The following is a 10,323-nucleotide window of genomic DNA, read 5'->3' as shown; positions in this document are numbered from 1 at the left end:
GTGCAAGAATTAATTTGTCCTTATGCATTTTTTGATCTTGGAGTTTTGAAATGCAGCCTTTCCGTGCCAAACATCCACTCTCCAACTTTTCCCTGCTGGGATGGGCATGGAATCATGGAACAGTAAAATCACAGAAGAGTTTAGGTTGGAAAAGACCTCCAGGATCTTCAACCAAGCACCTCCATTCCCACTAAACCATGGGAATGGCCTGCTCCCTTTTGGAACACTTTTCCAGGGATGGTGACTCCACCACTTCCCAGGGCATCCTGTTCCAGTGCTTAACCAGGCTTTCAACAATGACATTTTTCCTAATTTCCAACCTGAACCTCTCCTGGCAAAACCTGAGGCCGTTTCCCCTCGTCACAAAAAGGTTGTTTTAATTTCCAGCCCTGGACAAGATTTTTTTTCCCAGATCCACCTCATCCACTTCCAAGCGTTTCAATAAATCCATTTTCACCTTAGATTTGATTTTTTCCCTGTTCCTCCCAGGAAGGAGCAATTCCAGGTGTCTCATGGGTGGAGTTACTTTGCTTTTAAGAGCCAAACTCTCATGGATTTATTCCAGATCTGTGTGATTTTGCCTGAGCTCACAAAATCATGGAATACCCATTGGAAGGAACCCACAAGGATAATCCAAGTCCAGCTCCTGACCCTGGAAATGCAGATGGATCCTTCTGAACTGAGATACTTCTAAACCCTTCTCAGCACGACTTTCCTCTCCCTTCCAACCTATTTTGGTCGTTATTTTTTGGAAGAGTGGAAGGAGTGTCTTTGGGAGCAGGAAAAAAAATCCCCCAAGAGCAAATTGCTCCTCTAATCAGAACTGGAAGGCACTTGGTGTAAGGAGGATTCCCAGAAAGGTGGGTCCACCACCAGGCCTTCCACGATCCACCCAAATCCCTGGAAGTCACACCTCGAGGTGTGAGGGATGACTTGGTGTCCACCACAGTTTTCCTTTTAGGGTTGGAGGGAGAATAAATCAGCATCTCTCGTTAAAAGCTTTGTGTTTGGGTGAGACAAAACATTGGAAGGTCCAATTAAATGATCTAATTCCACTCAGACCTTAAAATCTGAGAAACTTGGCAGCTCCCTCCTGCCTTTATATCTTTCCATTGAGCTGATGTTTCCACAAGGGAGTTGTTTTAATGCTGCCCTAAATGATCAAAAAACTAGAAAGAAACTTCAAAAAAATCTGTTAATTCTTGACTTCATTCCATTCTCTACTAATATTTTGCAAGCTTGGCTGTGTTTTAGCTCCTACTCTACTGGATTTCTTTCTCTGCTACAGCAACAAGGAGTTTCTCAGGAGTTTCCCAGGAGTTTCTCAGGGCAGGGATGGCCTGTTGTGGATTCCAGAACTTGCACAGAGCTTAGCACAATAAAATTCTAATCTCGTGTGCAGAAGAGCTTCAGCAGTAATTCTAATTACAAGGTGCAAACAGCTTTTTGGGAGGTTGCAAGAATTCATCCTCCACTCGCCTCCTGGGAGGGGAAAATGGGATGGAAGAGTTCAAACTCCTCTTGACTTGCCACCGATTGGCTTCAGCAAAGCCAAAGCCCGTGATGGGAAACTAAGGATCATCTTCCAGGGGTTGCTGAAGTGTTTCTGAACGTGTTTATGGTGGGAGGTTGCAATGCAGGAAGATTTATTAGGCCTGGCAGGCCCTGGGAGTGTTTGTTCCGTGATTAATACAGCGAACAGCTCCCAATCAACAACTTCCAAATATTGTCCCAGGACTTGCCAAGGCAAAGCTGCGGCTCCAAACCCATCCAGGGAACAGTAGCAGCTTTTATGCAGCTCTGATTTCGGAGTTAGAGGCTTGTCTTGAAAGGCTGGTGGGGGTGAGGAAAGAACTGAAATAGCCTTGGGTTGAAAGAAAAGTTGAATTGGAGATAAAGCTTTGGGAGGGGGTGTGAACTCAGCTGTTAAAGGGGCTGGGTTTGAAGTCCCAGTGGTGCCAGTGCAACTTCCAGTGTTCCCAACCTCTCACGGGGAGGGAAGGAATTCACTGAGCCCAAAGGGTGACAAAAATGCATCCAAACCACATTCTTCTAATTCTTTATCCCTTCCCTTCCCAAACCTTCCCTTCCCAAACCTTCCCTTCCCGAACCTTCCCTTCCCTTCTCTTTTCTTCTTCTCTTTTCTTCTCTTTTCCTTTCCTCTTTTTAATTCCAATTTACTCTATTTTTTTTTACTCTATTTTGCTTTATTTTATTTTATTTATTTTACTCTATTTTATTTTACTTTTTTATTTTTCCCTTTCAGAAATTATTTATGGCCATATTGGACACCTATAATGAGAATTCCATCCTGTTTACACCCCCCCTTCCCCTCCCAATCAGGGATATCTAGAACCTCACCAATATTAATCTCTGTCCACATCAAATCTGTAACTCATCAACCACCAGTACCTAAATATCTGTAACCAATATAGGGATGTCCTGAAACAATTATTCTGGATTTTTCATCCAAATTTTATATTTTAAAGATTAAGTGAAGATAATTTGGGACAATTCATCCAAAATTGAGTTTGATCTCTCTCTGATCTAAACCCTTCATTCAAAACTGACCTTTTTCAGATCGATTGTGCAGCTGCTTAAATCTCAATATTTCTAGACCTTTTCCAGCCTTAATGATTCCACAATTCTTTGATCTTATAAGAGGAAATTTTAGTTATTTCAAAACGTGTATCAACACCATAAATTCAGGTCTGGAATGAACCTCAAGAGGACCCTTTTCCTACACAATCTCCCTAAGATTTGTGTCTTCCCTCAGAGATGTGTGACCACGTCTGCCAGAAACCCCCACCATCTCCAGGCAGGAAATTCCACCACCTTTATTCCCAGGAAATTTGCTTTATTAAAATCCTCTGGAAACTTTGCTTAAAAATAAATAGTAAATAAACAAAATATATATTTTATCCAGGTATTTCTGAGTCTTCAGCACCAGCTCCTCCCACTTTTCAAACTACGGTTCTCAGTGGAAGTTCTATCTGGAAAACCAAGAGGGATTTGAAATGATCTTTATGGGATTGATTTTTACCAAAAATAAAAAAAAAAAGATGGATTTTGTTGATTGCTGATTCTTCTTGAATTTTCCAGCTGGGGAAAATAGAATTAATAATTAATATTATTATTTAAGAAACAATATTTATAATATTAAATAAATTTTTATATTAAATAAAATATTAAAGATATTAAAAATATTTATAATATTAAATGAAATTAATGGCCCTGAAACACCTACTGTGGCTCTTTCAGGGTTTTTTAGGAAGGTGCAGAAGTAAGAACGGAGAGGACCATTGGGGACAACATGTAAATAAATGCAACATCCCTCTGTAATCCCCCCTGGAGGGATGGAAATGGGTAGAAAAAGCCTTTAACAACCAGATTTTCTTATTTATTTTTTTTTTAATCAGTGATGAAGCCCATCCTTCACTTTTATGAGGCAACACAATGGGCTCTGTCAGGCCAACCTGACCCAAGAGGGGTTTCTTGACTGAATTTGGGACACAGGAGGACTCTGGGCTGGGAGGAGCAAAAAGAAAGGCACTCACAGCACATCCCAAAAACCTTTGTTTTCTTCTGTTTTGCAGGCATTGTTTTATTTCTTGTTTTTCCCCTCAGTGCTTCAGGGCTTCATGAATTTTTTTTCCTTATTCTTCTACAGGCAATTAATGGGCTGTGTTGTGTCCTTGATGCTGAGAGTTGAAATAGAGATCAAAAACCAAGCTTCTGTTTGCAGGGAACCCTGTGTATCTGCCTCAAAAAAAGCCAAACTGCTGGGTCTAAGCATAGAACTTTCCATCCATCCAAATATATCCCTAAAGCCAGAAGGTGCCATAAAAAATAAGTCTCGTTACTTTTTTGGGTGATGAGTGAAAAAAAACCCTGATTCTCATTCATTTCCCAGACAATAATGGTCTCCTTGTACAAAAAAAAATTAAAATAAAATAATGAGTGTCTGGAGTGATACTAATAGCTCTGGAATACTTAATTTTGGGGAAATGGCAGACTATTGGTTCCTAATTGTGGCTGGTCTACGATATTCCAGCCTGGAATGGGAGATTGGTTTGGCTCCTTCTTCCAGGATTGCACTGGCATTGAGGTAATTCCCTCTTTCAAAGGTATTTCTCAGTGCATGGAAACATTTGTTCATTAATCTCTTTTAGCTCTTTTAACGTGGTCCATGTGGTTACACCCCCTTTAATATCATCTAAACCGTGGATTTCTTCTTCACACACATTTTTTTTCCAGCGTGTAAGTGAAGTGGGGATGCAGCAGCTCGAATGTCATTGAAACTGCACAAAAATCATCCTGAAAAAGAAAAAAAAATGAGTTATTGAAGTGGTAAAGATGGGATTTAGAGTAGTTTTTGGGGAGGTGACTTTGGAAAGGGACTGTTCATGAGGAACTGGTGGGAAAAGACAAGAAGTAGTGGGTTTAACCTGAAAGAGGGGAAATTTAGATGGGATATTGGGAAGGAATTCTTGGCTAGGAGGGTGTGGAGGGTTTGGAATGGATTTGCCAGAGAAGCTGTGGCTGCCCCTGGATCCCTGGAAGTGTCCAAGGCCAGGTTGGAGCAAGCTGGGCTAGAGAAAGGTGTCCCTGCCCACAGCAGGGGATGGAATGAGATGATCTTGAAGGTCCCTTCCAACCCCAACCATCCTGTGTTTCTGTGATTCTGATTTATATAATTTTATTCAATCTGAGAAAGCAAAAAAAAAAAATCAATTATAAGATTAATATTTTCGTCCTTTCTTTGTGAGAAATAAAGTAATTCAATTTTTTTCTGCCAATGTTACTGATGACGATTTGCCTTTTGGAATTTAACCACTTAAAAGTTAATAAGAGTTGGAGAGAAGGGAGCAGCCCAACAAACCTTTTTTATTGCTATTATTTAGTCCTTAATTTAATGTTTGGCTTGGAAACAGTCACAAAACCCTCCTCGTACATATTTGTGTCTCCATTCAAAATTAAACAGGACTGTTTAAATGGCTGTAAAATGTCCAGTTCTCTGGAATACACGGGATTTAACTGACTCTCCTGGAAAATAGAGGAATTGTCCTATCACTGTTCATCATGGAGACCTTTTGGGCTGCTTATAACAAGGTCACATGAAGCCAGGATGATATTCCAGAACTTCTGGTGGTTTCCAAGAAAGGGTCAGGCAGGCACTGGAGTTCTAAAGATCCTGGTGGAATATTTTCCCTGTCAAAGGAAAAAGTGATTCTCTCTAAAACTCAGGAATTCAGCTCAGGTGTTGGAATAAGAGCTGTGGTTATCCAAGGTTCTCCATGAATTCCTTTTCTATGGATCTCTGCAGGCAACTAAATCTTCATGGGATGGGTCTGGGTCACTGCCAGGAGAAACTACATCAAAGTAGCACTTCCCAAAAAGCTGGGATGAGCTCTGATGGAAAACATCAATCCTGTGGGGATGCAACTGGGGGAAAAGGATGGAAATTTCCATGGGGTTGGAAGGTGCCTCCAAGATTGTGCTGCGTGGTAGGAATATCCAATGAGAGAGGCCTGAGCAGGGTAAATACAGGGAAAGGGAAAGGCAGGAATCAGGAGAGTTATCCAAGGTCTCACAGTGAAGCAGCAGGAGAGGGAAGGAATGGGACTTGCTGCTGAAATCCATTATCCTCAATTAATTTCCCTTCTGGTTTGAGGTTTAGAAATTAAACTAGTCCTGACTCTTTATCCTTCTCCAGAACCATCCATTTACCAAACACTTCCCTCCTCTTTGTCCCATTCTCCTTGTCCTTTGCCATCCAACCACCTTCCCCTCGGATTCCCCCGGGGAGAAGTGCTTGAAGATTAATAGAAAACCAAGACTTCCTAAGCTGTTCTCCTGCAAGTGGCTTTCATCCAGACTCTCAATGACACCCCAAAGTGCATTTTTGGGGCGTAATTAGAAGTGCTGCATCCACGGAGAGCTCATTTGCTCCGAGAGGAGTGCGGGAGACACGTTAAGCGAGATGTTTTCTCGGGTTTTGGGTTTTTTTTTCCTTACACCTGACGCTGCACCAGCAGGACACAAAGCTGCAGTTCGAGTGCAAATGATGAAGTGAGATGTTCCATAAAGTGATTTCCAGCTGATGGACCACATTCTGAATAAATATGCAGGAGACTCCCAGAGGAAACCAGCGGGTCACTCAGGATTGCAGCAGTGCATGAGAGATCCACACCTCTCTTGCAAGGGGAGCAGTTTCCATGCAGATGTGAAACTTTTATATATATATATTTAATTTGTATTTTTTTTTTGTTTGTTTTTTTGCTTGCTACCAGGATAACACCCACTGCTAAGTTCAAGTAAGAATCAGCTGAGTTAATTATTTCAGTCCAGGAGGACTCCTCTGTGTGGGTCAGGTAAGAGCAAGTGTTAAACAAAACCACTTGTGAACTCACCTAAGCTGGTGTTGTTTGGGTTGTTTTTTTTTTGGGGGGGGGGTGAAGGTTAAAAAGCAGAAGTGCCAGCAGAGATTTTTTTTGGAAAATGGGACAGGTTCAGGACAATTTGCATCAGACTGGGAAAGGTCAGTGTTTCTGGCAGACAGTGGGTCTGGTGCTCTGATTCAACTCAAACAGAACCGTTTCGTCCTCAGGCTCCCCACTGACAAATTCAGAGCAGTTTGGACTTGAATGAGGGAAGTGTCTCAGGAAAAACAAGACCTAGACATCCACTTTTGAACTAAACCTGAACCCAAACAGGACTTGGATTTGGATCTGATGAAAGCTAAATTTCTTTTTTTTATTTTTTTTTTTCTTTCACCCTTTTCTTCCCCTTTTTCTGGAAAAATGAAGCGATGCCTCTCTCAGTCACAGATTTCAAGGCCTGGAAAGAGAATCCCACAGGCTCAGACACGAGAAAGATACGAGATCAAGGGTTTGGATATGTGTTCAAAGTAATCAAATCATATATTAAGACTAATTCAGTTGTATTTGAACTAAAAGTGATGTCTCGCTTCTGGTTTGGAAACTAGTTATTGTGGTTTTTGCTACCTGTGCCTCAAAACCAGCTGTGATTTTTGGTCTGGCACGAAGAGTTAATGAAAAGAGATTCATTTTAATTATGCCAAGAGCTGTCACAATTCATGCAGCAGCAACTTGTGCTCTGTCTTGCCTCACCGATCCCTCCTCCAGCCCCACCAGCGGCTCTGTTGCTGCTGCAGGGGGATGGTCTTTCTCCAGTCCCACCTCGCTCACTGCTCCTTCCATTTGTTTTTCCAGCGAGAACAAATTAAAGGAGAAGTGTCTGTGAAGGAACATTACGGTTTGGAGGCCTGGGAATGCCTGAGGGGTGACCTCAGCCTGCGCTCTCCGTGCTGAGCTTGGCAGGAGGAAAGATCGGGAGCTGAAATCCCGATCCCTCCGATGTCAGAGGCTGTTCCCGCTGTTGGCATCTGCAGAAGGAGATTTTTCTCTATTAATTGCCTAAAAATCACGTTAAAGGACATCTTTCAATGACATTTAGGAAGCCAACACAGTGTCTTGCTCTGAAAGAAGGCGCATCAGGAGCAACAAAGCTTCTCTTGGCTGATCCAGCGGGAGGTGTTTTATCAGGGAGAGCCTTTTCCCTATTTCGCTCCACGTCGGGAGATACCTTGAATTTCCTTTGAACTTTGAAGAAAAGGGCAGCAAAGATAAATGCTGTGAGTGCTGGAAGCCAGGAACATTTATTCCTCCTAAAACCACAAACTCCTCTGCAGCTCCAGGATCTGTGGCACGGTCCAGCCTGGGCCTGGTGGTGAAAGACAAGGCCGAGAGGTCACAGCATCGTCCAGCGGCGTTCAAAGAGCAGGAGGAGCCCCGTGGGAGGAAGAATTGGAGAGGAAAAACAAACAAAAGCCCAGAAAAGGACAAGATGTGATCTCCTGACACTCATTTGCTCTTGAACCACCTGGGAGTTCTCCCCAGCAGCAGATTGTGTTCCAGTCAAACAGCACCGCAGCTGCTTCTTTTGGCTGCGAGAGCCGGGGCTTGCCCTCGACGAGTAACATTCATGAATATAATCCAAAACAAAGCTTTTAAAAATAGGAGAGCTGACCTTTTTGTCTTGTCTGACAGCTCTGAGAAGGGAGAACCACATATAAGAGCGAGGGCTGGTTCCTAGGCTGAGCCTTATCAGCCTGCAGTGTTGAACAGGGTGTTCAGCTCCTCCAGCCGACACTGAATAAGCTAAATCTGGGCTTAGAGGGAAAGATGTTGCCTTAAATGATGCTTTGCCCAAGTTATTTATCCTCTTGGGGGAAAGATAAACCCTAATTGTCCTTCATAAGACAGATCTCCAGCTACTGTGTTCCGAACTAGCACAGTGCCCCTCTCTGCTGCTTGGGATGAGAAGTTTTCCCATTATTTGGGGCACGTTCCACTGCTTTTTTGCACCTCACCCTGCCTCCAGTCAGGGAGAGCCCAACCCTCCCCACAGCTTGGAAAGGCTGAGATCAGCTGAGACACCCAAGACCATCATCCAAAAACACATCCTGAAAATCCTGGCGGAGATCTTGGGAGAAATTTCCGAGGTGTCCTTCAGATCTCCCTTGGAGAGTCACTGAGTTGACTTGGTTGGCTCTCAAAGGAGCTTGAAGTGACACCTTGGAAAGGGATGCTTTGTATTGCTCTGCTGTGACCAACCAGCTCTTATGCAGCAGAAAACTTCCTCCAGGAATGTGCAGTCCTGCTGGAATTCCCCTGATATATGAGGCCCAGACTTTGTGGAATGGGTCAGGAGAAGAAATCCTTCCCTGTGAGGGTAGGGAGGCCCTGGCACAGGTTGCCCAGAGAAGCTGGGGCTGCCCCATCCCTGGAAGTGTCCAAGGTCAGGTTGGAGCAACCTGGGCTAGAGGGAGGTGTCCCTGCCCATGGCAGGGGTGGCACTGGATGGGCTTTCAGGTCCCTTCCAACCCAAACCATCCAGGGATTCTACAGTGACACGGAGCAGCTCATGCAACTCTCTCCCAAACTGGGGTTGCAATTTTAACCTAAAGAGAAGACAGGTCTAATTTTGGGGGGTGGACAAGCCTGTGGGATTCTTTCTTGGTTCTTTCTGAAGCTGCACCTTCAGAGGAAACTCAGAACATCTGAAGGATCTCTGAAAGCAGCAGGTCAGGTCATGGTCTCTCCTAGTTTGGCAAAACTCCAACGCCTTCACCCCATTCCAGGGTCTGGCCCAGATCACTTAGATCTTCCTAATTCTGAAGCAACAGCGTGTTCTGCCCCATCAAAAAGGTGAACAGTGGCTTCTGACCAGAACATACCAACCTTTAGGAGTTCATCATATGAAAATAAACCAGTGATACCCAGATGAGTGGGTTATATGTATAAATACATATATATATATATACACACATAGATACATATAGTTATATATTTGCCCTGTTCTCTGTCTTGGCTGGGGCCTGTTTTGGAAAGGAGACAGCAGTGAACTTATTAAGAATCCCCACTCCTGTTAAAATACCTCTTTAGTACAACAAAACACACTATTGTTGAACTGGGAAAAGATATTCCATAAATCTCCCAAAGTCAAACACCGTGACGGGAATATGGAAAAATAGATCTATATATTAACTGCTCTTTTAACAGCATTATTTGACCCTTAGAAAAAACAAACAGAGGAAAGAAAAACGTTACAAGCCCAGAAAAAAATTCTCTGACTCTTATCAAAAGCACATTTGAAGAGAGGCCTCGGAGGCATCTATTGTTTAATGGGCTATGCTTGATTTATTGATGATTATGTAGCAAAAAAAAAATTAATGTAATCATTCCAAGGCCATGAGAGGTGCAGGGCTTCAATTTATTAGAGCTTGGAACTAGAGAAGAGCTTTTTTTTTTTTTTTTTCCTTTTCTTGTTTTTCATTTGAAGAGCCCTTGTTTGACCAACAGTGTGAAACAGTTTGATGGGCAAGTCCCCGGGTGCCGAGCCAGACGTTTCTCCTTTTCCATAAGTAACTGGCCACATGAGGGGCTGCAGTTGGAGTTTACACAGCTGGATGTGGAGCATGGAGTTCACTGCATTTATTTTAGGCCTCTTTTAGCAATGGCAACAACCCCCTGGCCCTCCTTACCCTCCCCGGGAGCGCCGGTGGCTCTCCCGCCGCTCGCGCGTGTGCACGTGGACGTGGATGTGTCTCCTGCCCTGTTTCACCCACAGAGGTCACACTCACCTCTTTTTGGGTACAGGAGAGGGGAAAAGTGTCTGAGGAAAAAGTGGAGCCAAAAAAATCCAGAGTATTTCAATAGTGGTGAGGTCAAGGCCTGGTTGGAGCAACCTGGTCTCGTGGGAGGTGTTCCCGCCCATGGCAGAGGATGCAATGAGATG

This window comes from Manacus vitellinus, unplaced genomic scaffold (assembly GCF_001715985.3).
Source record: "Manacus vitellinus isolate BGI_N305 unplaced genomic scaffold, ASM171598v3 scaffold_78_pilon, whole genome shotgun sequence".
Classification (NCBI taxonomy): Eukaryota; Metazoa; Chordata; class Aves; order Passeriformes; family Pipridae; genus Manacus; species Manacus vitellinus.
The sequence above is the reverse complement of the archived record's forward strand: the minus strand, read 5'-3'. Positions refer to the sequence as shown.